We start from the raw sequence: 24,665 nt of genomic DNA, 5'->3' as shown, positions 1-24,665 counted from the left end.
TTCATCGTAGGCAAGAACTCGAGGCGACCCGTAAATGAGTTCCGTGGGGATAACTGCTTCTGCCTCGTAAACCAGGGGAAGGGAGTCTGCCCGGTAGCTCGGTTTGGTGTCGTTCTAAGGGACCAAAGAACTACCGGCAGCTCCTCGATCTACCGCCTGTCGTGCTTTTGCAGCATATCAAAAATTCTTGTCTTGAGTCCACGTAGCACTTCAGCGTTCGCCCTCTCAGCTTGTCCATTGCTCCGGGGGTGTGCCACAGAGGCGAATGAGATCTTGCATCCAAGGGCTTGAACGTATTGCATGAAGAAGTGGCTCGTGAACTGGGTCCTGTTGTCAGTGATGATCCTTACCAGAACCCCAAGACGACACACCAATTCTTTCATGAACTTGATAGCTGACTGAGTAGTCACCTTTCTCACGGCTGTCACTTCCGCCCACTTTGTCAACTTGTCAATGGCAATGAACAAGAATTCAAAGCCCCCGATTGCTCTGGGGAAGGGGCCGAGGATATCGAGCCCCCAGCCAAAAATGGCCATGATAAAGGGATTGTTTGAAGAGCTTGGGCATGCGGGTGTGTTTTCTCGGAATGGAACTTATAGGCTTCACATGTTGTGACTAGCTCGACCGCATCTTGGAGGGCTGTGGGCCAATAGAATCCTTGTTGGAATACTTTCCCAACTAAAGCCCTTCATCCAATGTTGGAGCCGCACATTCCTCTGTGAATCTCAGCCAGCAGTTCCTTTCCTTCTTCCCGGCAGACACACTTCAATTTCACACCATTGGGCCTCCTTCTGTATAGAGTGTCATCGACAAACTGATACATACTGGCCCTCCGGGCTACTCTCTCAGCTTCATCTTGGTCCTCGGGAAGCTCTCCGGTTTGGAGAAAGTGGACAATGTGCCTTGCCCAAGTGGGATCCTGGGGCTCTGCAACAAGGACTAGCGGCACCTCCTCTGCTGCGGGAGCACGAGCCTTGTTCACGAGGTCCATAGGCCCAGCTGGAGGGGGGTGGTCCGGCAGCATGTGAGGAGTTGTTTCCGACAGGAAATCTGCCGGGAACAGACAGCTCTACCGGGAGAGGCTTTTCAGTGTCCAACTTTCTCCTCTTCCGGGCCATTGTTGCTGGGGATACGGAGGGCTGAGTGACATGGAGAACAAAAGTTCCTGGCTCCACAGGAAGCTTTTGCACAGCACACTTTGATAGATGATCAGATATGCTATTTTCCGCACGGGGTACATGCTCTGTTTGCAATCTGCCAAAGCTCTCCTCCAATCTCCTCACTTCCTCGGTGTATTCCTCCATTGACTTTGATAACCCTTGTTGACTTGTATCACCACAAGCTTCGAATCTCCTTGAATGATCAGCTTCTTATTCCCAATCCAGCTGCAATCCTGAGCCCGGCAAGAAGCCCTTCATACTGAGCTGTATTGTTGGTTGCTTCTTCCCGGGAAAAATGCATTTGGATGACGCACTTCAAGTGCTCCCTCGAGGGGGCAACAAGAAGCATGCGAGCTCCTGCACCTTCTAGGGAAAAAGCACCATCAAAATACATAATCCATTCTTGGGGCGATTCCTTGTCGGGGATAACCGTCTCTGTCACCTCCTCATTAGGGGTTGGCGTCCATTCTGCAATAAACTCTGCCAATGCCTTGCTCTGAATAGTTGACATACTCTCAAACCTCAAACCAAAGCTGGATAACTCCAAAGCCCACTCCACTATTCTGCCAGTGGCCTCAGGGTTTCGGAGTATCCTTTGCAACGGAAAACGAGTAACAACCGTGACCTCATGGGCTCGGAAGTAGTGGCGAAGTTTCGTTGAGGCCATGATGAGACCAAAGATCAACTTCTGCACGCCAGAGTTCCTCGATTGAGCCCCCTGTAACAAGGAGCCGACGAAGTACACTGGGCTTCGCACCATTTTCTTCCTTGCTGCGTCCTTGGGGGTGCTCTCATTCCTGTGCTCATTGTTGTCTCGATCCTTCTCTGATTCTATTAAACTTTGCTCACTTTCTGCTTCGTCCACTTCCCGCTGTGCTACCAGAGCTGCATTGACCACTTGGTTGGTTCTTCCAAGTATAGCAACAATGGCTCCTTGGGTTTAGGAGCAACCAAGGTAGGCACAGAGGACAAGTAAGCTTTCAACTCTTGCAAGGCTGCATCTGCTTCTGGGGTCCACTTCATAGGGCCGGTCTTCTTCAAAATCTTGAAGAACGGCAAGGCGCGCTCGGCAGACTTGCAAATGAACCTGCTTAGTGCGGCAACACATCCTGTTAGGCGTCTCACATCCTTAACTATCCTTGGAGCTTGAATCTGCTTGATGGACTTGATCTTGTCGGGGTTCGCTTCAATCCCGCGATGGGATACAAAGAAACCAAGCAGCTTGCTGGAGCGAACAACAAGATCTGTGAAATCTATGCAAAGCCTCTGCTTCTCGTTAGCCTTCCGGACTACCACTGGATTTTCCAACCACATGCGATGCAACACTCTGACCAAACCAGCTGCCTCGAGTGTCTTCATGTCTTTCGCAATAAACTGTTGCCTCTCCAAGGCCTGCTTCCGGACTTTCTGTTTGACAGGTCGAGCATGTGGGCAGACAGCAAGGTGGTGCTCGATTACCTCCCTGGGAACACCAGGGATATCCGATGGTTGCCAGGCAAACACATCGATATTCGCTCGTAGGAAGGCAACGAGCACGCTTTCCTATTTATCATCGAGGGTGGCACTGATAGTAAAAGTACCATCTGTGCCAGCAAGCCCTGCCGGGATCTTATTCACTTGGGGTGAAGTGGCCTTGGATTTCTTGTTGTTAGAACATTCCAGCACATCATCAACGGGTGCCGTGCACTCGGTGGGGGCACGCTTCCTAGACTCTTTGCCGAAGTCCCTACATTCTCTCTTCTTCCCTTTTCTTTCCTTGGCGGGGGCGGCCGCTGCCTCTGCCACAATCGCGTCCCGGTACATCTTGTCCAGACAAATGATTGCATCCATCTCATCCGATGGGATGGTAATGACTCCAAGCCTGAAAATTGATAGGAAAGCTTAGACTCTTTCCCAAAATATGCCAATAAAGGCTATACCTTGAATACAGGAAAGAATTTACTGAATTTTCCTGGCGCTTTAAGCTGAGCCCACGATCTTCGGTCATGGGCGGTGGTGTCTCGCCGGCCTTGAAGAGCACTTTCCAGATATCTTAATGCGTTCTGCTGAAGAGCTCTAGTAGCGTCTGGTGCTTCACCGGATCAAACTCCCACAAATAGCAAGTCCGGCGTTGGCACGGAAGGATCCGGCAAATGAGCATAACCTGGATCACGTTGATGAGTTTGATCCTCTTGGTTATCATGTTCTGAATGCACGTCTGGAGCCCAGTCAGCTCGCTTGAAGATCCCCAGGCGAGGCCCTTCTCTTGCCAGGAGGTGAGCCACAGCGGAGCTCCGGATCGAAACTCGGGGGCCGACGCCCAGTTGGTGTCGCGCGGCTCGGTGATGTAGAACCACCCCGACTGCCACCCCTTCACCGTCTCCACAAAGGAGCCTTCAGGCCATGTAACGTTGGGCATCTTGCCCACCATGGCGCCTCCGCACTCTGCCTGTTGGCCTCTCACCACCTTCGGCTTAACATTGCAAGTCTTCAGCCATAGGCTGAAGTGAGGCGGGATACAAAGGAAGGCCTCGCAAACGACTATAAATGCTGAGACGTTGAGGATAAAGTTGGGGGCTATATCATGGATGTCTAGCCCGTAGTAAAACATCAGTCTGCAGACAAACGGGTGGAGAGGGAATCCCAGCCCACGGACGAAATGTGCGAGAAACACAACCCTCTCATGGGGCTCTGGGTAGGGACGATCTGTCCTTCAGCCGGGAGACGGTGAACGATCTCCTTGGCCAGGTATCCGGCCTCTCGAAGCTCCTCGATGTCTTTCTTCTTAACAGAAGAATCCATCCACTTGCCACCTGCTACGGATCCGGACATGGTTGGAGTGTTCTCTCCGACCAGGGAAGCTAGGGCTTGGGCGCTGGAGTTCTAGAATGGATGGGTAGAGGAAGGAGAAGGCAGGGGTGAGTGAGGACGATTCCTTATCCCCTTATAAAGGTCGCGAATATCAAACGCCTCCCCTGCTCGCCTTAAAACTTGCCTATTCCCAAGGGCTTTGTAAATGGCACGATTGGGTTACCCAATCCTGTATTGATGAGAATCCCGCAATAAGGGGGCACGATCTCTGCTTTGACAAGATGTGCCAATGGCAATTGCGTCTTGAAACGTGGAGCGGCAGATGAAAAACGGTTCGAAATTATGACCGGACGGATGTGATGTCATGTTGTAAAAAGTTTTGGGCGGATTGAACTCATGGATTATTGTATTCTCTCTACAGTTGTGTGTGGTGTGTGTTATAGGTCCGGACACGATCAATTCATCCGAAGACTATTTTGGAGTTCGGAAGGAGGAACCCGCCTTGCAATGCTGAAGACAGAACTACGCGCCGGATATCTTGTCATTGAAGCCAGGTTCAGGGGCTATTGAGGGAGTCCTGGACTAAGGGGTCCTCGGGCGTCCGGCCTGTTAGCCATGGGCCGGAGTGATGGGCTGTGAAGATGCGAAGACCAAAGACTGTACCCTTGTCCGGATGGGACTCCACTTGGCGTGGAAGGCAAGCTTGGCGACCGAATATGTAGATTCCCTTCTTTGTAACCGACCTTGTGTAACCCTAGATCCTTCTGGTGTCTATATAAACCGGAGGACTTAGTCCGGATAGGGGAGATTCATTATCATAGCCATACAAGCTAGACATCTATGGTTTAGCCATTACGATCTCGAGGTAGATCAACTCTTGTAATACTCATATTCATCAATATCAATCAAGCAGGATGTAGGGTATTACCTCCATAGAGAGGGCCCTAACCTGGGTAAACATCATGTCCCTTGTCTCCTGTTACCATTGACCTTAGATGCACAGTTCGGGACCCCCTACCCGAGATCCGCCAGTTTTGACACCGACAGTTACCTCTGCCACGGTCGGATTCAAGTTGTCTCTGCCGGTGAAGGTTTCTCATTCAGTCAAGTGTCAACCTCAGCTGTGGATTGATCTGAACTCATCAGTTGTATTGCCTATACTACAAAACAAGTCAGTTTATTGAGAAATAAAAATATATCATTAGTTCAATAAAACAGTGGGCTTTTAGCGCATATATCTCATATACTTACAAAAGTTCAATAATAGAAAAATCAATGGTTCAACTATACTTTATGTGACACTAGTAAAAAAGAAAAGAGCAATAGTGCTTGAACATAAAAAAGTGCAACACCTGTGCTAGAGCATTTGGCTAAATATTTACTTATTCGTGGCATTCTGTTATATGTACCTTATGATATCAGTATACTCTTCATCCTTTAAATACTTCAACCTGATAATTCCTTGGCATAGTGATCTACCGAGGAGATACTTTTAGAGCCAAACATACTCCTATCTAAATCTTATTATCTAGGTATGACTAAATTTTAATCATGTGCCAAAAAATCTGCTTGAAGCTCCAATGCATACCCAGATCAGTTTAGATACACAGCATTCCATGTATTTCCTACATTTTTACATTTCTTTGGTTTGATACTTTCATTTTATTAAATCCATCTCTTCATGAAATCCTTACCTGCACAACATTGCGAGGTGGAAGTGTGCAGCGTTGGAGGGTCCCTTCTTCTCCCTGGACGCAGGAAGGTCACCTGGGATGATCCGACAGGACGTGTTACAACTTTTCTGGCTACTGCTCGTGTCCATTTTAGCTTGTAGCTGCTGCCATCTCGAACTAGCCTCTTAGTTCAATGATGCAACACTAGTTCCTGGCGTTATAACATTTTGTACCAGACCATTTATTCAATTGAGAGAGATATGTTGATTCTTTTGTTCATGTGATTGCTACTAGAACACCACTCTTGTTTCGTTCATGTGGTCATTTGAACTTTGGAAGATCTGTACAGAAGTTCTCTTCTTTCTACTCGTGCGTCTCCGGCCATCCCCTTCCCCACCTTCATCTTAGACCAAAAGATGACATTCTCTCTGCCCGGTTGCTGACCTTCTTCCCTCTGTTGCTCCCTCATCCACTCCTGGATGAAAAAATTGCATTACATAGTGGTGTAGAGCCACCGGCTTTACTTGTCCTATTTTGCATTACTCATCCTATCTTGAAAGAAGTTCAAATAAATAGATGGGAGATGGTCATGCACATGTACTAGGAAAAAGTTTGTGTAAGAAAATGCAAAAGACATTATTATCGAGGTGTTCATTTATACAAAACACATAGAGAGTTAAGAGCATAAAAATCCTTTAAAAATATTAGGGGTCCGTTTGAACAAACAACGGGTATTCAGAAAACAGTTTAACAAAAAAGGAAAAAAGTTAAAAAAAACCACAAGAGGTTCACAAGTCAAAAGTTTGAAAACAGAAGGAGCCCACTAGATTCACCAACAAAAAGGGCAAATTCATGTAGCAAAAATACAAAGAATTTGGAAACTCAAATAAAATAAGTTAAAAAAGAGATCACTAAAAACATTTAAAAAACCTAAATGAGGCACACATTGATTTCGCCCGCCTCTTAAAAAACTAGGAGTTCAAAAATAAATAACGGAGCAAATCAATCTTAATTATGAAACGAGAGTTTCCACGTTACTAAAGAATAAACCACGAATTTTGAATGTAAAAAATAGAAAAGTTAAAAGAAAGATAATTTTTTGATTTTCCTCCTACCAAAATAAACCTAGAGGTACAGAATTAAAACAACAGAGAAGTTTGATTTTTATTAGATAATCAAGAAGGTCAAATTTACAAAACCAAGAAGGTCAAATTTAATAAACAAGTGTTCCCTGTTTTTAAGAAAAACCCTAGAAGTGTAAATAAAAAAACATTGAGTGGTTCAATGTTTACTAGAATCTTCTCGGTTTTTAAATTACTAAAGGAAAAAACCTAAAAAGGTGATTTTCTCGTTAAAAAAACCTAGAAGTTCAAAATTGAAAAATGGAACGGCTTGATGTTTATTATTACAGGACCGCCAAGGCCATTTCACTGACAGCAAAAAAATGCCTAAAAATGTCGTGAGACAAAAAACAAAACTTCACAAGATATAACATAGTAAGTTCGTAGAAAGGTGGAAAAAACATAATTTTGTTTTGTAAGTTCAACCATTTCTAAAAAACCCCTTGACATTCAAATTTAAAAAGATAGGTTGCTTCAATGTTTATTACAAACCTGTAACTTTCCCTAGTACTGTAGAATAAACCAAGAAGTTCAAAAATAAAAAATGGAGCAGTTCGAAAAGTTAATAAAAAATGGTGTTTCTACATTTTAGTAAAAAATTGGAGAAGCTCAAATTTAAATAACATAGAAGTTCAAAAAATTTATTGCAAAACCAAGAAAGTCGAATGAAAAAAAACTGATTAGTTTAGAAGGTTTGTAAACATGGATGTGCCAGTGTATTTTTTAAGATCTGGAAGTTCAAATTTAAATATGTGAGCGGTTCGATGTTTATTACATAACTAGGTCTTTTCCCTATACTAACGAATAACACCAAGAAGTCCTAATTAAAAAGGATGAAGTTGTTTGATGTTTATAAAAATCTTAGATTTTTCCCGATGCTAAAGATTAAAACCATGAAGTTCAATTTTAAAAAATGAAGTAGTTCTATGCATATTAAATACTCGGTTTTTTCTCGTTACTAAATAATAAAACCAAGAATTTCAATTTTTAAAAGCAGAGCAGTTTGATATTTATTTGTAAACTCAGTTTATTCGATTACTAAAGAACAAGACCAATAGGTTCTATTCGACATAATAAAGAAGTTCGATCTTTGTAACAAAACTCCAATTTTCACATTTCTAGAAAACACACAAAGAAGTTCAAATAAAAAAAATTAGAGCGGTTCGATGTCTATAAAAAACTCAGATTTTTTCCGTTACTAAAGTAAAATAGATAGAAGTTCAAAGTGATAACATCCAGAAGTTCACATACTGCATGGTGTGTGTTTAATACGAGAACAAAGAGTAAAAAGGCGAAGTCTAAATTTGTTTTTGCTAGAAGTTCAAGTGCTCTTCCATCGGAAGTTCAAAAATTCTTGAGAGAGAGGTTCACCGCGTATTTCCATGTTCGAAAACACAAAAAAGAAATTGTTTGTTGTGTTTTAAAATAATTCTCTCAATCCACAAAGAAGTTCAGTTATTATTTGATAGCAATTTGATTTTAAAAAAGAAAATAAAAAAATCAAATAATAAAAATGGAAAAAGTTCATGTACTACATGGTGTGTGTTTAATATGAGAAAAATGAATAGAAAGACAAGGTTTTCCTCGTTATTAAAGAATGGAACCAAGAAGTTCAAAAATTAAATAACAAAGAAGTTGAACTTTTAATAATAGAGCGCTTCAAAATTTCATCAAAAGATTAAGAAATAAAACCAGGAAGTCCATATTAAAAAGATGGAGAAGTTCGATGATTATAGAAAACTCAGCTTTTCCTCGTTATTACAGAATGAAAATAAGAAGTTCAAAAAGTAAGTAACAAGAAGTTCAACTTTTAATAATAGAGCACTTCAAAATTTCATAAAAAAGATTAAGAAATAAAACCAAGAAGTCCATATTAAAAAGATGGAGAAGTTCGATGATTATAGAAAACTCAGATTTTCCTTGTGATTAAAGAATGGAAAAAAGAAGTTCAAAAATTAAATAACAAGAAGTTCAACTTTTAATAATAGAGCGCTTCAAAATTTCATAAAAAATGATTAAGAAATTCAGATTAATATTCATAAAAACTCAAATATTTTCATGTAACCGGGAGATGTTTAGATTGATAGCTGCCATAAGTTCACATACTACACGGTGTGCATTTTGTATTAAAAAAAGAATAAAAAAGCAAAGACTAAAATTTCGATTGTTATAAGTTCAAGTCCTCTATCGGAGAAAGTTTAAAAAATTATTGTGAAAGTGGTTTGTGCAAAAGGAATATCATTTGTGTAAGACTAACGAATGGATGAGAAAATTACAAATGAAAATACGTGACAGAAGTTCAATGTGAAAATAGCAGGAAGTTCAACTACTACAGTGAATAAATTTTAGTTGAAAAACTGTTAAAATCGTCGCGAGTATGAAAAAACGATCAGCACGGGAAAGCTGCGTGTTTACAGTAGCTTTCCACCGGTATATCACTTTCTCAATCCCGGTGAGTGGATGGAGAGCTACGAGCAAAAAAGCACGTGACAAACAGAGTGAAGTTCAACTAAACATGCTGAGAAGTTCAAGTTCTTCACGCAGTGCATTTTTGAAGAATCTGTTTCACGATAAAGGCCGAACGAATCATCCTGCCGTTTTCGAAATTTCTTGAAAACGGCGAGGAATCAGAGTAAACCATCAACATGAAAAAGTTTCGCATTTTTCGTAGCTTTTCAACGGTATATTATTTGCCCTACTCTAATAAAAGTTGTGAAAATTACAGCGAAAATAAGTTTTTAGCCATTATCAAAAATGACATAAAACCGTAATGAAGGGAGAAATAATATATACCAAAAAGTTTCGCATTTCCTCAAGCTTTCCAACGCCATATCATTTGCTGCACTCGGACATAAGGTTAAAAAATTAGCTCGAAAATACGAACTCGATGGAACCTATACCATTTTCTAAATTACTTTTAAACCGTCCAAAATTAGAAAATACTTTCAACAAGAGAAAGTAGCGCATTTTCATAAGATTTCCAACGCCATATTATTTTCCTCAATTGGATTAGCCATTTAGAAATGACATCGAAAATACGAACTCGACTGTTTGGTTTTTGAAATTTTACAATTTTCCAAATTACTCTTTAACCATAAGGAATTAGAGAAAACTTTCAACATATGGAAGGAGTGATTTTACAACAGCTTTCCAATGCCATATTATTTGCCTCATTCCGATAAACAGTTTAGAAATGCGATCGAAAATACGATTCACGTTTTTTATATGAAGAAAAAATGGTTTTCAAAACTGCTCTTAAACCGCTTACATTTTGCCAAAAATTCAACTTGGGTCATGATACTGGTGTCCATAGCTTTCCAACGATATATCGCAAGCCCCATTTTGACAATGTTGGCGGAAGTTCAACCTAGCACTGGGAGAAGTTCAGGTCGAATAACTCAGGTAGTAAAATTGCAAAAAAAATGCAATTTCATCACAACCCAAGAGCAAAATCCAGCAACGAGCGAGATTCCGATTTAAAACGGGTATTTAGTTGCTAAAAAATGTTTCTAGATTACACTAACATCATATAGAACACAACTAATCAGAATAATTCGTGCGGGGAGACACGATTACGAAGATAGGCTGAAGGTTGGGTTCGTATAGAGGGAAGTTCAAGCGCATTACTCAGGTAGTTCAGATTGTGATCAAAATATTATTCTGATCCCATGATCAAAATAGTGTTTATGTATGTATATATATTTGTGTGTGTGTGTGCAAAAAAATGACTCAAATATAGCAAACGAGATCTCTCTTTTGCATATTCAAAGTTTGAGATTGCTAGCCAGGCCTGCTGCCTAGTAAAATGCACCAGAAAATCAAACCATATGGTACCATCACGTGGAAAAAAATTGGAGGCGAAATGATGAACTCATGTTTTCATTCAAAAAAAATTGATGTTAGTTAATGTAAATATTTTCAAAAGCACCTGGTTCACTCACGAAAGCCGTATACCTACTAAATCGTGGCCGATGCCTCCCTGCCACATGCGTGATCTGAGTCATGTGTTCTGATTGGCCAGAACCCAAACCCCACAGATCATACGTCTGCACCGTTGGATTCTCCTTGGTCGAGCGGCGATCCTCATCCCTTTCAATAGCACATGCAGTTCTGGTTGTGATTTTATTTATATCCAAAAAATGCACATTAAATTCAAAAAATGTCTTAAATATAGCCAACGATACCTGAAATGTGTTAGAAAATTAAACCCGTGGTATAATAGTGATTGCGTACCATGGAAATTTTTATGAGGCCAAACGATGAAATCACCGGCCATTGGAGTTTTAATTGACTGGTGTCCTTCTGGAAACCATGTTCCATCATGTGAAATGCTCCGGTTTGCAAGGAGCGATCATCAAAACTTGTGCCAAACTTTACCAAAAATTATCCCCAGGGTCGTAAGAGCACGCCATGGGCACACACCGATTGTGTTGATGTCTGGACTCCATCTGAATTACCTATAACTAAAATACCAACTAGGCCTATGTCGGTGGCCGCACCTCACAGCCTAAATGGTTGATACTTCTCCCCATTTCTCAGACAATGGATGAAAACTCGCAAAGCGGCCCACAAATGATTTGCACACCTTCTTTGCTAACTAACTCCTAGATGTAGTTGTAGAATGGTTTTGAATTTATATGTACTAAATGGAAGGTAAGTGCCAAAAAATGACTTAAATATAGCAGACGAGACCTGAAATGGGCAGGAAAATCAAACCTATCGTATATACGCGATTGTTTACCGTGAAAAAAAATCGAGGCGGAACGATGTAGTCACTAACAATTGGAGCCCAAAGTGTCGCATCTCCTTTCGGAAACTATGATCCTTCTTGTGAGATGCTGCAATTTGGAAGGTGTGAGCATCAAAACTTGTGCCATCTTTACCAAAAAATTTCCATGGGATCCTAAGAGCACGCCACGGTGACACACCATTTTTCTTTATTTCTGGACTCTATATGCATTTCCTGCAATTAGAATACCAACAAGGCCTATGCCTCTGGCCGCACCCTATGGCCGAACTGTTTGAATTTTTCCCCGTTTCTCGAACAATGAATGAAAACTCCCAAAGAGACACACAAATGATCTTGGTAGCTTGCACCCATGTGTAGTTGCGACTATAGCAAACGACTCAAATATAGCAAACGATCCCTCAAATGCACGAGAAAATCGAACCATAGGGTACAATGGTGATTTCTTACAATGGAAAACAATTTGGAGGTGAAATGATGAAATCTTATTTTCATTCAAACGAAAGTATGTAGTCACTTCATGTAAATGTTTTCAAATAGCACACGGTTCACTCACAAAGCCGTGTGCCTACCAAGCCATGGCCGATGCCCCCCTGCCCCTACTGCACGCGCAATCAGAGTCGTGTGTTCTGATTGGCCAGAACCCCGACCCTATGGATCGTACGTCTACACCGTTGGATGCTACCAGATTGAACGATAATCCTCATCCCTTTCGACAGCAAATGCAGTCCGTCTAGGATTTGATTTATGTGCCAAAATGCACGGTAAATGCCAAAAAAATGTCTTAAATATAGCACACGAGACCTGAATTGCGCCAAGAAATCAAACCTGTGGTATAATGGTGATTGCATAACGTGGGAAAAATTTAGAGAAGAAAGGATGAACTCACGTCTTCATTTCAAACGAAATTATTCTCTTTGTGCACAAGAGCGCTTAGAAGCAACTGTTTGCATAGGCCTTTCCGCACGACGACCGGGGATATTTTTCACCCTTTTCACCTAGGCCGCCAACACCCCCCCACTCAACAAGTCCACCAAATATCCATCACCAGCTCCCCCCTCCCCCGGATCCACAGCAAACCCTCTCCGGCGCCTGCGTGCCCAACCCGGCTGTTTGCCCGTTCTTCAGTGCCAATCCAACCTCCACTATCGTTCCCAACACGCGACTGCCCGTGCCTCACCGTCTTCGTTTGCTCGCCAACCACCCTATATCATATCGATCATGTAACCCTCGCCTCTCCTATGGTCCGACCGGGTTTGCATGAAGAAACTTGTTAGTTACTGCTCTCCATCGCGGTAAGGCATATTTCCTTGCAATCCTTTGTCAGTGTTAAAACCGGCGGATCTCGGGTAGGGTGTCCCAAACTGTGCGTCTAAGGTCGATGGTAACAGGAGACAGGGGACATGATGTTTACCCAGGTTCAGGCTCTCTTGGTGGAGGTAATACCCTATGTCTTGCTTGATTGATCTTGATGAATATAAGGATTACAAGAGTTGATCTACCACGAGATCGTTGTAGCTAAACCCTAGAAGTCTAGCATGTATGATTATGATTGTCCCTACGGACTAAACCCTCCGGTTTATATAGACACCGGAGGGGCCTAGGGTTATACAAAGTCGCTTACAGAGAAAGGAAATAATACATCCAGACGCTTTAGCTTGCCTTACACACAAAGGAGAGTCCCATCCGGACACAGGAGGAAGTCCTCTATCTTGTATCTTCATAGCCCAATAGTCCGGACCATGTCACACAGGCCGGACGTCCGACGACCCCTTAATCCAGGACTCCCTCGGTAACCCCCAAACAAGGCTTCAATGACGATGTGTCCGGCGCACTGGTAATCTTCGGCATTGCAAGGCAGGTTCTTCCTCCGAACACTTCAAAGTGTTTGATCCGAAGTGTCATACTCAGCTCTCCATTTAATGTCGTACCCATTGGCTTCCGCGCCTCCACCGCTTCGGCTTTCATGTGTCAAGCGAACACGAAAGGCAGAGTACTTTTTGCACATACCACCTTGGCCATTAAGAAGGACATCTATTTAGAGGGACTGGATCTCCAATCCCATTCCACATCGAGCGGAAAATCCTTATAGCTTGGTAGGAGAAACCATTCCAACATGGCTAGCATTCCTAGTTCTTCCTCCCGCCCCCATGGCTCTGAAAAAGGCGATTGGGGGAAATTCTCAGTATCCCACGGTCAGCTAAGAAAGCTTCAAACGCAGGGATTCCTCCCCGCCGCGGATCTAATCCCTGTGCGGGCAGGACTAACCTCTATTACGGGTGAAGCCCTGGCGGAAAATTTCCCCAATCCAGCCGGGGGAGCGAGTGTGCTTTACATCCTTCTTGATAAGAGGCGTCGGGTTTCCAATCCACCCCTTCCTCCGAGGTCATCTGGAGTACTACGACCTCCAATTGCACAATCTCGCACCGGGTTCCATTCTGCACATCGCAGGCTACCTTGCTCTTTGCGAGCTATTCCTGGGCTGCAAGGCCCATTTCGAGCTACGGAGGAAACTGTTCTGCCTCTTCCCTCGCTCCCAAAAGGGATCTATATTCCAGGTGGGCGGTGCCAAAATATGGCGCATAGCCGGGACCGGATACCTATCCAGCACGCCGAAGAAGGCGTCCAAAGAGTGCCCTCGGAATGGTTCTATATTGAGGACGTCGCTCTCCCTGACCCAGTCCGAATGGCCCTTCCCGAATTTACCGGTGCTCCATTGAAGAAACGGCACAGCTGGCGCCCTCGGAGCCTCGAGGAGGAAGATAATGCGGAAGTCCAACAATTAATGGGCAAGATAAGGACACTCGCCCAGTCCGGATTATCAATAATCGATATAATGGTAATTTTCATAGCGCGAGGTGTCCAGCCGCTCCAATTTAGGGGGCTTCTCATGTGGCACTACTACGGGGAAGGCAAGGCCTCGCGTTGTGGACCAAAGGGTCCGGATTTCCTTACCGCCCTGGCCGCAATACTGGCCGACCTGTATAAAGGGGAGAAAGAGGAGTTCACCCATCTTACGCTTCGTGAAGGATTTTCTATGTACAATCCTCCTAGCTGGGTGAGTTCTAATACCATCACTCTACCCATTCCTCTCCTTGAGTCATGCTTAATTTGGCATTAACCCTTCCATCTATAACAGGAATGGCGAAAGGTTATAGCGGGGATCTATAGCCCCGCTCCATAGCCGAAGAACCGTAACCGAGACCTTGACCCCGGATACGAAGAGGATCCGGACATATTTGTAGAGCTCAAGGAGGGAGTGTTCTACCAGGCGAGCTATGATGGCACAGTAGTGCCAATCATGGCCGACTATCCTAGCCTCCTTCCTGCCTCACATGTAAGTAATCAGGAGACATCTCCTCCAAAAGAGCTTCCTCACTGTACCTCACCCACGGCACTGTCTCGAGCTTCAAAGGGGAGGTGCTCGATGCGCCATGCTACACCAGAGGCACTTCAGAAGAACGCGGCACCCACGCCGAACAAGTCATCAAAGAGGAAGGACGACGATAACACGGCCGAACCTTCATCGAAGAGGTATGGCTTTCGTTTTTAAATATGCCTCGTGGTCGTCACATCGAATTGTGACATTATCCGCTGCATTTTATCAGGAAGAGCGTTCACCGGGCTATGTCCAATGATCCTGCCCGTCGCGCCTCCACTAGTCAGATTTTAGACCTTGCACTAAGGACGGGGGCTGACACGGGAGTGACGCTGGATTGCCCTTCCGTAGAGGATTCAGATGATATGTCCGTCACGAACTCTGATGTGGAGAGTGCCATAAATCATCGGTGCCGGAGGGCCGCTCTCCGCGACCCCGGTTTCTCCAAAGAGGCATACAATGCCTCCAGCTCGGCCGATGCATATATCCGAGCTGCTCGAGATGGACTTGCTAGAGCCACGGACCAGAATTTAAACGATATGTGGGTAAGTGTAGATTTGATAATCATATACCAATAGCCCCCGAGACTTGAAGCAGTTGATACAATTGATTTAAGGATCATTGTATAATCAGGTACTCACAGAGAAGAATAGCCTGCTATCTCAAGAGCTGGAAAAGTGTCAGACCCAGCTAGCTACGGCTACCACCGAATTGGATAAATCCAAGGGGGCACCGCCTAATAATGTTTCCCCCTCATCAGAAAAAGTATAATCATATACCAGCAATATTCATACTGTTTTGTTTCCGCTGACAGGATCAGTAGATCAACTGAGGGAAAAACTGAAAATCGCCAAGGCTAGTGAACGGGAGGCCAAAAGGCAACATGCGGCAGGCGATCGTGTGCTGACGCGGGTCAGGGATGAAAAGAACAAGTTGTAGGATTCGAATACCATGCTGGGCGAAGAACTAAAAGATGTGCGAGCCCAGCTGGCTGACGCCGTCAAGGAGAATAGGAGGCTACAAGGTGGCATATTCAGTATGTTTTTGGCCTTACCTTTATGCAATTCAGCGAACAAATGATCTGACAGATTTATGTCTGCAGGTATCCTGACTGGACGTCCCGAAGAGGAAATGTCCGGCTCTCAAGGCGACCTTCTACAAGAGCAGTCCCTATTGCATGAGCGAGCTCGACAAGCAATGCGGAGCATTGCCAAAGCTTTGTGGCCATCCGCCTCTCCTCCAAGAAGTATGGAGGAGCTTGTGCAGCTATTCCAGGGAGCTCGGCGGCGCTTCTGATTATGGTAGATATCGTCTTGAAGAGAAGGTGTGCGAGAGGCCTGGGCCATGGTGAAAACACGAAATACCAAGCTTGATACGAATCATATGGCTCGGGTCGGACCTCGGGGGTCAGATGGAAACGAAATTCCAGTTAGTCTGGTGTGTGACCAGTTGAAGATAGCCGCCAAGTATTCCCAACAGGATTGTAAGCTAGATAACCTGTTAGATGGCATAGAGGAAGAAGTGGTTGAGTCCAAGTGACCATATACTTCAATTAAGAAATTTGTCCCTAGCCGGATTGTAAAACGATTGTCATGGCAGACCTTTTCGCTTCGACCTCTGGACCCGAAGGCTCGGAGTGTTTCCGAATGCCCACTCAGTAATATAGACTGGGGCATGCATGGAAACTAGGCTTAGGGGCCATAGTTGCTTGAACAAACAAGTTGTATCTGGCTAGCTATGTTATATTACATGTTGATTGTAAGAAGCATCTTCTAGGGAGAATAGTTCCGTTAAGGGTTCCTTTCCCTGGGCAGATATGCGTTAGTATGCGTGTCCGAACTGTGATTTAAAAAATCGCAGTATACGTAACATCTAGGGCTTCATGGTGTGATGAAGGTAAAACGTCTTTAGATCGCAGACCGAATATTCCCTTAAGAACGCTAGCTTTCGGCTTCACCCAGTCTGAGGTACAAGTTCGGATGACCCGGCTGTAACAATCGCAGAGGTGCTCCCTTTATGCCCTAGCCGAACAAACGGGAATGTATAGCATAAGCACAGGAGCCAGGCAACCCAACTTGGCAAAAACTTAAGTGATAACGCTTCATATAATGGCGAAGAAAAGGTACATATGCGGAAGAGGACACATATGCGTTGAGCTTGATGCTCGGAAAATAATAACAAGCTTCTGTAAAAGAAGCCCCCAGGTATTATGAGTGTATACATTTAAGGATGTGCACATCATAGGTGTGCGGTTTGGCCGCACAAGAGCTAAAGAGCGAGAGAAAAATTAAAGAGGGTTAAAAATGAAAATAAAGGGAGAAGAAGACGAACAAAGAGTATGGCTCTAGGCGTAGAATCTTCAGAGTCTTGCGGCATTCCATGGTTCGGCTGTAGGCGATTGTCAGATGCATCACGCAGGCGGTATGCTCCTCCAGTGAGAACCTCATCTATGATGAAGGGACCCTCCCACTTGGGCTTGAGTTTGTCCTTTTTCTTTTCTATCAAGCGTAGAACGAGTTCACCAACATTATAAGTCTTGGCCCACACTTCTCTGCTTTGGTATCTGCGAGCCTATTGTTGATAGAATGTAGAGCGGGCTTTTGCAATGTCACGCTCCTCCTCCAGGGCATCCAGACTGTCCTGCCGATCGAGTTTGGCCTCTCCCTCTTCGTACATGCGCACTCGAGGTGAGTCATGAATGACGTCGCAGGGCAAAACTGCCTCTGCGCCGTACACCGTGAAGAATGGTGTATATCGGGTAGTGCTATTGGGCGTGGTCCACAGCCCCCAGAGTATGGAGTCGAGCTCCTCAACCCAGTGCTTGTCTGATTCTTTCAACGACCGCACTAGTCTATGATTAATGTTGCTCATAATAAGACCATTAGCTCATTCGACTTGACCGTTTGTTTGTGGATGATAGACCGAGGCGTAATCGAGCTTAATGACCAATTTAGCAAACCAGGATTTCACTTCATTAGTTGTGAAATTGGAGCTGTTATCGGTGATGATGCTGTGTGGGGCACCATAACGGTGTACAACACCAGATATAAAGTCTATCAATGGTCCAGCTTCGGCCGTTTTCACTTGTTTGGCCTCTATCCATTTGGTGAATTTATCTACCATGGCTAGCAGATATTTTTTCTTATGGCTTCCTCCTTTAAGGGGTCCTACTATATCAAGCCCCCAGACCGCAAAAGGCCAAGTAATGGGGATTGTTTGTAAAGAAGTAGGCGGCATATGGCTTTGATTGGCAAAGAGCTGGCATCCGACACAACGTTGGACCAGGTCCTATGCATCTGCTCGGGCCGTAGGCCAAAAGAAACCTGTATGGAAGGCCTTACTTATAAGTGCCTGAGCTGTGGCGTGGTGACCGCCGAGACCAGCATGGATTTCAGCCAGGAGCTGTCGTCCCTCTTCTTCGCAGATACATCATTGAAGGACTCCGGTAGCACTTTTCTTGTAGAGCTCTCCATCATGGACCTTGTAGGCTTTTAAGCGCCGAACAATGCAGCGAGCCTCATTCTAGTCCTCAGGGAGCTCTCGCCTATTAAGGTAGGCCAGGAAGGGTTCGGTCCATGGGGCAATTACTGCCATTATTAGATGGGCGAATGGTGTTATTTCAGTGGCTGAGCCCCCGATGATATCGGTATTGTGTTCAGAATCTGGGGGTATAGTCGGATCCAGGCTAGTGTTGCCGCTCTCGTCCTGTCGTACCACGGATGGCTTGAAGAGCCTTTCCAAAAAAGATGTTAGCTGGGACGGGGTCGCGCTTGGTGCCCATGTAAGCAAGGACATCCGCCGGTTGATTACTTTCTTGAGCCACATGATGAAACTCGAGTTCCTCGAACCGAGCTGATATTTTGAGTACGGCATTACAATCTTCGGATCCTTGGCCACCATCTTCGGATCCTTGGCGTCGAAGTCTCCATTTATTTGGGATATTGCGAGATTTGAATCCCCGCGCACCTCCAGGCGTTGTATGCCCATGGAGGTAGCCACCCGAAGACCGTGCAATAAGGCCTCGTATTCGGCTGCATTGTTAGAGTCTGTGTATAATATTTGGAGTATGTATTGGACCGTGTCTCCAGTTTGGGACATAAAAACGACACCTGCTCCTAAATCGGCCAGCATTTTAGAGCCATCGAAGTACATGACCCAGTTGGAATATGTGTCGTACTCTTTAGGGAGTTCGGCCTCTGTCCATTCGGTGACGAAGTCGGCCAATACTTGGGATTTAATGGCCCGGCGTAGTTTGTATGTTATGTCAAATGGTAGGAGCTCAAGAGCCCACTTGGCAATTCAACCCATAGCGTCACGGTTATTTAGTATGTGATTGAGTGGTACTTCAGAAGCCACCGTGATCGAACACTCTTGAAAGTAGTGTCGCAGCTTCCGGGATGCCATGAAGACCGTGTATGCTATCTTTTGGTAGTGATGGTACCGGGATTTGCAAGGTGTGAGGATAGTGGATACATAGTATACCGGTTTTTGAAGTGGGAACTTGTGTCCGTCCTCCTCTCTCTCAACGACGAGCACTGCGCTCACCACCTGGTGTGTTGCAAAGATGTATAATAACATCGCTTCGCCGATGTTTTGCGTGGCCAGGATTGGGTTGCTCGGTAAAAGAGCCTTTATTTCATCCAGTCCGGCTATCGCTGCTTCCCTCCACTTGAAGTGGTCGGTACATCGAAGAAGGCAATAGTGGCGATGCTTTTTCTCCTAGTCTAGAGATAAAGCGGCTTAAAGATGCCACGCATCCGGTTAGTTTTTGGACCTGTTTAAGGTCCGTTGGTGTAGCCAATTGTGACAAAGCTTGGATTTTGGCTGGATTTGCCTCAACTCCTCTATTGGAAATGATGAAGCCCAGCAGTTTTCCGGCAGGAACGCCGAAAACACATTTTTCCGAATTGAGCTTGATGTCATATGTCCGGAGATTGTCGAATGTGAGACGCATGTCGTCTATTAACGACTCGACGTGCTTAGTCTTGATGACGACATCATCCACATATGCTTCAACTGTCTTGGCGATTTGTTTCTCCAGGCTGTTTGAATCATGCGTTGGTAGGTGGCAACGGCATTTTTAATCCCAAAGGGCATAGTGTTGAAGCAGAAAGGCCCGTATGGGGTGATGAATGTTGTTGCGGCTTGATCAGACTCCTTCATTTTAATTTGATGGTATCCAGAGTATGCTTCGAGGAAACACGGTGAGTCATGTCCTGCAATTGCATCAATAATCTGATCGATGCGGGGGAGGGGGAATGGATTCTTAGAGAAATCCTTATTGAGGTCTTTGAAATCGACGCACAGGCGCCAGTATTTATCCTTCTTTGGCACCATCACCAGGTTTGCTAGCCAGTATGGGTCTTTTATTTCTCTGATGAATCCGGCCTCGATTAACTTGGCTAGCTCCTCCCCCATGGCTTGTCGTTTAGGTTCGGAAAAGCACCGCAGTGTTTGCTTGACCGGCTTATATCCCTTCAATATATTGACGCTGTGTTCGGCTAGCCTATGTGGGATTCCTGGCATATCAGAAGGGTTCCAAGCGAATATGTCTTAGTTCTCGCGCAGGAACATTCGTAGTGCGACATCAACCGCTGGGTCCAGCTGTGCCCCAATGGAAGTTGTCTTCTTGGGGTCCGTCGGGTGGACTCGAAATTTGACTATTTCATCGGCTGGTTTGAAGGAGATGGATTTGGGATGCTTATCAAGGTTACGTCGTCCCTATCCACCATATAGTGTAGTGTGGTTAACTCTTCGGCCGCGAGGGCTTCAGACAGTGCCTCGAGGGCCAGGGATGCTGTTTTGTTTTTGGCGCGGAGGGCTATGTCCGGATCACTAGCGAGAGTGAATATACCCGTAATGAGGTATAGCTTGAAAGCGTGTGAATGCATCTTGCCCCAACAGGGCATGATATCCACTGTTGAAAGCACCACTCGGAAGGTTATCTCTTCGGACCGATAGTTCTCCGGTGTGCCGAATACCACATCGAGTGTAATTTTTCCTGTGCATCATGCCTCCCAACTGGGAATGATCCTGCGGAAGGTCGTATTACTATGCTCGATACGGCTCCTGTCTATTTCCATTTTATTCAGTGTGTCCTCGTAGATGAGGTTTAGTCCGCTGCCGCCGTCCATGAGCACTTTAGTGAGCCGAAACCCATCCACAATTGGCTTGAGGACCAAGGCGGCTGGTGCCCGGACTGACCGGATTTTGGGTTTATCGCTGGCGTTGAAAGTTATGGCCTTGTCGTTCCATGGATTTATTGTTGCGACTTGTCAGACTTTGGCGAGGTCGTGGAGTGCCCTCTTGCGCCGATTGTTTGAAGCAAAAGTATCGAAGAATGTCAATACTCTGTGGTCATCGTTTTCCATGGGGAGTTGCTCCGTGGTATGTTTGGTGAGTATATCCTTGCCGCTCTTGGCCACTTGTCGGAGTATCCAACATGCTCTAAGGCTGTGGGTTGAAACGGTATCCGGTGTCATGTGTATTTTGCATGGCCTATTGAACCATCCCTCCAGAGCGGTTCCGCGTCCCGTAATGGGTTTAGTTTTCTTTACTATGGGTTCGGGTGCCCAGCGAGGGTGCATCCGTTTTGCTCGCCCGAGGGGTTGGGTGGAGATCGGTGGCTCCCAGCGAGCTGTTTGAGTTTTCTAGGCGCTTTCCATTGTGCAGTACTTCTGTACTATAGTTGCCAAGTCCGCGAAGTGTAATACGCGACGACGGTTGATGGCGTTGAAGATTCCTTCATCCACGCAATTATTGCAGAATACCGAAATCGCGTCCTCGTCGCGACAATCTTTAATCTTGTCGTTGACAAGGAGGAACCTGGCCCAAAAGTGATGGACTGTTTCCTGAGACTGATGTCGTATGCACGTGAGGTCGCATATATCTGGATGATCGGAACTTCTTGTTGAATATTGCATGTGGTGGGTGGGTGGCTTTAAATCCGAACCCTGACCCAATTTGGATTCCGGAGTTTGAGAAGTTTTTGAGCTTATCAGTTCAGGTTCCGGGATGTCCAATGATTTTCCGGGCCCCACGCCCGATTCCGGATTCGGAGGGCTTGCAGTGTCGTTCCATAGACAGGTATCCGGCTCTTCGAGCTCAAAGATCCGAACATAGTTCGTCTTCAGCATAGGGGAAGAATTGTTGTTTTGCTCTTCCATGACCGCTATCTCATGGGTGATCAGCGGAGATTTGATTTCTCTCTGATCGGGTTTAAGCCCAATCTGATCATAGTCAGTAGCGACCCCCATGGCAGAAATGTGATCTAGGAGTTTGTTTAAAGGCAACCACTCTACCGGATCCATCCGTTTGGAGTATTCAGAGTCAACACGGAGGCGATTTATGATGACCTGCGAAGTCCTCGTCGGCTTAACGACTGAACGGGCGGTCATGGTAAAGCCGCCCAGCCGGAGGGTTGGGCCTGAGGCCAGAGCTCCTCCTGAAGTGATACTGTCTTCGATAACGAGGCGAGCCATCAACCCTAACTTTGATGTCACAGTGGAACTCTCAATGAAAGCACCAATGTCGGTGTCAAAACTGGCGGATCTCGGGTAGGGGGTCCCGAACTATGCGTCTAGGGTCGATGGTAACATGAGATAGGGGACACGATATTTACCCAGGTTCGGGCCCTCTTGATGGAGGTAATACCCTACGTCCTGCTTGTTTGATCTTGATGAATATAAGGATTACAAGAGTTGATCTACCACGAGATCATTGTAGCTAAACCCTAGAAGTCTAGCCTGTATTTTGATTGTCCCTACGGACTAAACCCTCCGGTTTATATAGACACCAGAGGGGCCTAGGGTTATACAAATTCGATTACAGAGAAAGGAGATAATACATCTGGCCACTTTAGCTTGCCTTCCACGCAAAGGAGAGTACCATCCGGACACGGGAGGAAGTCTTCTATCTTGTATCTTCATGGCCCAATAGTCCGGCCCATGTCACACAGGCCGGACGTCCGAGGACCCCTTAATCCAAGACTGCCTCATCCCTCTTCCTATTTGGTTTCGTATGTTCCCAAATTGGCTATAAAATAATGGAGAGCGTATATATGTTCATTATCTACCTTCCTAACTAGTACGTATAAGTTGTATTTGTTACAATAAGTTACTGCCGATTTACAAAACCCGGGCGCCTGTCGCAGGAAACCAGGGCTACCTATGGGACTAGGAGGTCCCTTGCTGGTTTGGCAGGGGGGCGACGCGTTGCACAAAGAGCAGACTAGCATGGGGCAGCACGGCGTAGATCACACGAGCGATTTACCGATGTTCAGACCGCCGTGAGGCATAAAACCCTACTCCTGCTTTGGTGGATTGATGGTGGAAAAGATGGTGGTGGTGCGCAGTACACTTGCCCGGCAGGGGTTGCCTCTTGCAACAACAACTACGCACGTATGGGGGTGGAGTTATCCAATCTTCTAACCCTTTCTACAGTTGCCATGGGCCTCCTTTTATAGGTCAAGGGGTAACCACAGTGGCAAAGAAGTCATTATGCAACAATAAGATAGCAAACAGTGCTATCATACCTAACTCTGCGGGCTGACAGGGGCGCATTAAATGCACCACTTAATGTTACATCATTGGTTGCTCGGCAAGGCTTGCCGGGCTATATTGCCAACTACGCGTCTGCTCGCTGACACATCGCAGGACGGATGTCATCTGTGGGTTTCTCCTGTAGGAAATGGCTGCCATGTGGCGAATGAGTGTCACATAATCACTTTGCGGCTTCACACCGCACTGATCGACGACGTGGGTCGTGTTGGAGTGGTTGGTGAGGCAGTTTTGCCTCCGTGAGCCCCGGCAGGCCCTGCCGGGGCACCTCGGTTGTTTGTATCTGGGGGTGGCCTCGCCCCTTCCCGGGCTCGCCTACCCGGCTGTAAGTGCATCTAGTGCCCCTTAGTGATTTTGGTGTATTGAAGACTTATAGGTTAAGGGACTAATGCGTTTGTGAGTGTACACAGGTCTATAAGTCTATGAGGAGTTTGATATTTACAGAGAAAGTCGACCCCTAAAAATGAAGTTAGTCGAAGACTTTGGATTTCTGAAGACTTTCTGAAGACTTTGAACGTGAAGAAATTGGTGTGACCTTGAAGACTTGGTATTCATTCGAGGAACATGAAGCGTGAAGACTTTTGTTTTCGTAGTTTCACTTTCTCTTTCTTGAGTCATAGGAAACACCGTACTGTTAAAGGGGGTCGAGGAAATACTAAGGAAAAATTTCCATGTGATGCTCAACTCAAAATCCTACACCTACCAATCCCTTCGAGTGAAGCCATTGGAAATCTCATACAGTCCAGTCATATTCTTCAGCGATAGAGACGAAGTTCTTCTAGTCTCTGAGGAATTTGTTCTGACTAAGGAGTTAGGAATTCGCCAGTGCGGATTTCCTACATAGTGAGGAACATGATAGCCCTGAGGATTTCTGACCGTTGTTGTGCTATGCGCCAGCTGTCCCAAATTATCTATCCGTCTAACGGTCATATCATTGAAGGGCATTTATGTCTTATCATGTCGGGCTGCTCCCTAAGCTATAAATAGCCGCCCCCTACAACCACTAGCTGGTTGGCTGCTCCGAGAGAAACTGACACTTGTCATTTGAGAGCAACCCATCCTATGAGGACTTTGAGCGAAAATCATCGAGTGAGGAAAAACCCAAACCCAAACACCTACAAACCCCAAGTGATTGAGCATCACTGAAGAGATTGATCCTGCATGGATCTGACGCTTGTTACCTTTGAAGACTGTGCTTCTTCCAGATGGTTAGGCGTCACGGTCTAGAGCATCCAAG

This window comes from Triticum dicoccoides, chromosome 7A (genome assembly GCF_002162155.2).
Source record: "Triticum dicoccoides isolate Atlit2015 ecotype Zavitan chromosome 7A, WEW_v2.0, whole genome shotgun sequence".
NCBI classification, from domain to species: Eukaryota; Viridiplantae; Streptophyta; class Magnoliopsida; order Poales; family Poaceae; genus Triticum; species Triticum dicoccoides.
This window is presented reverse-complemented; position numbering follows the sequence as displayed.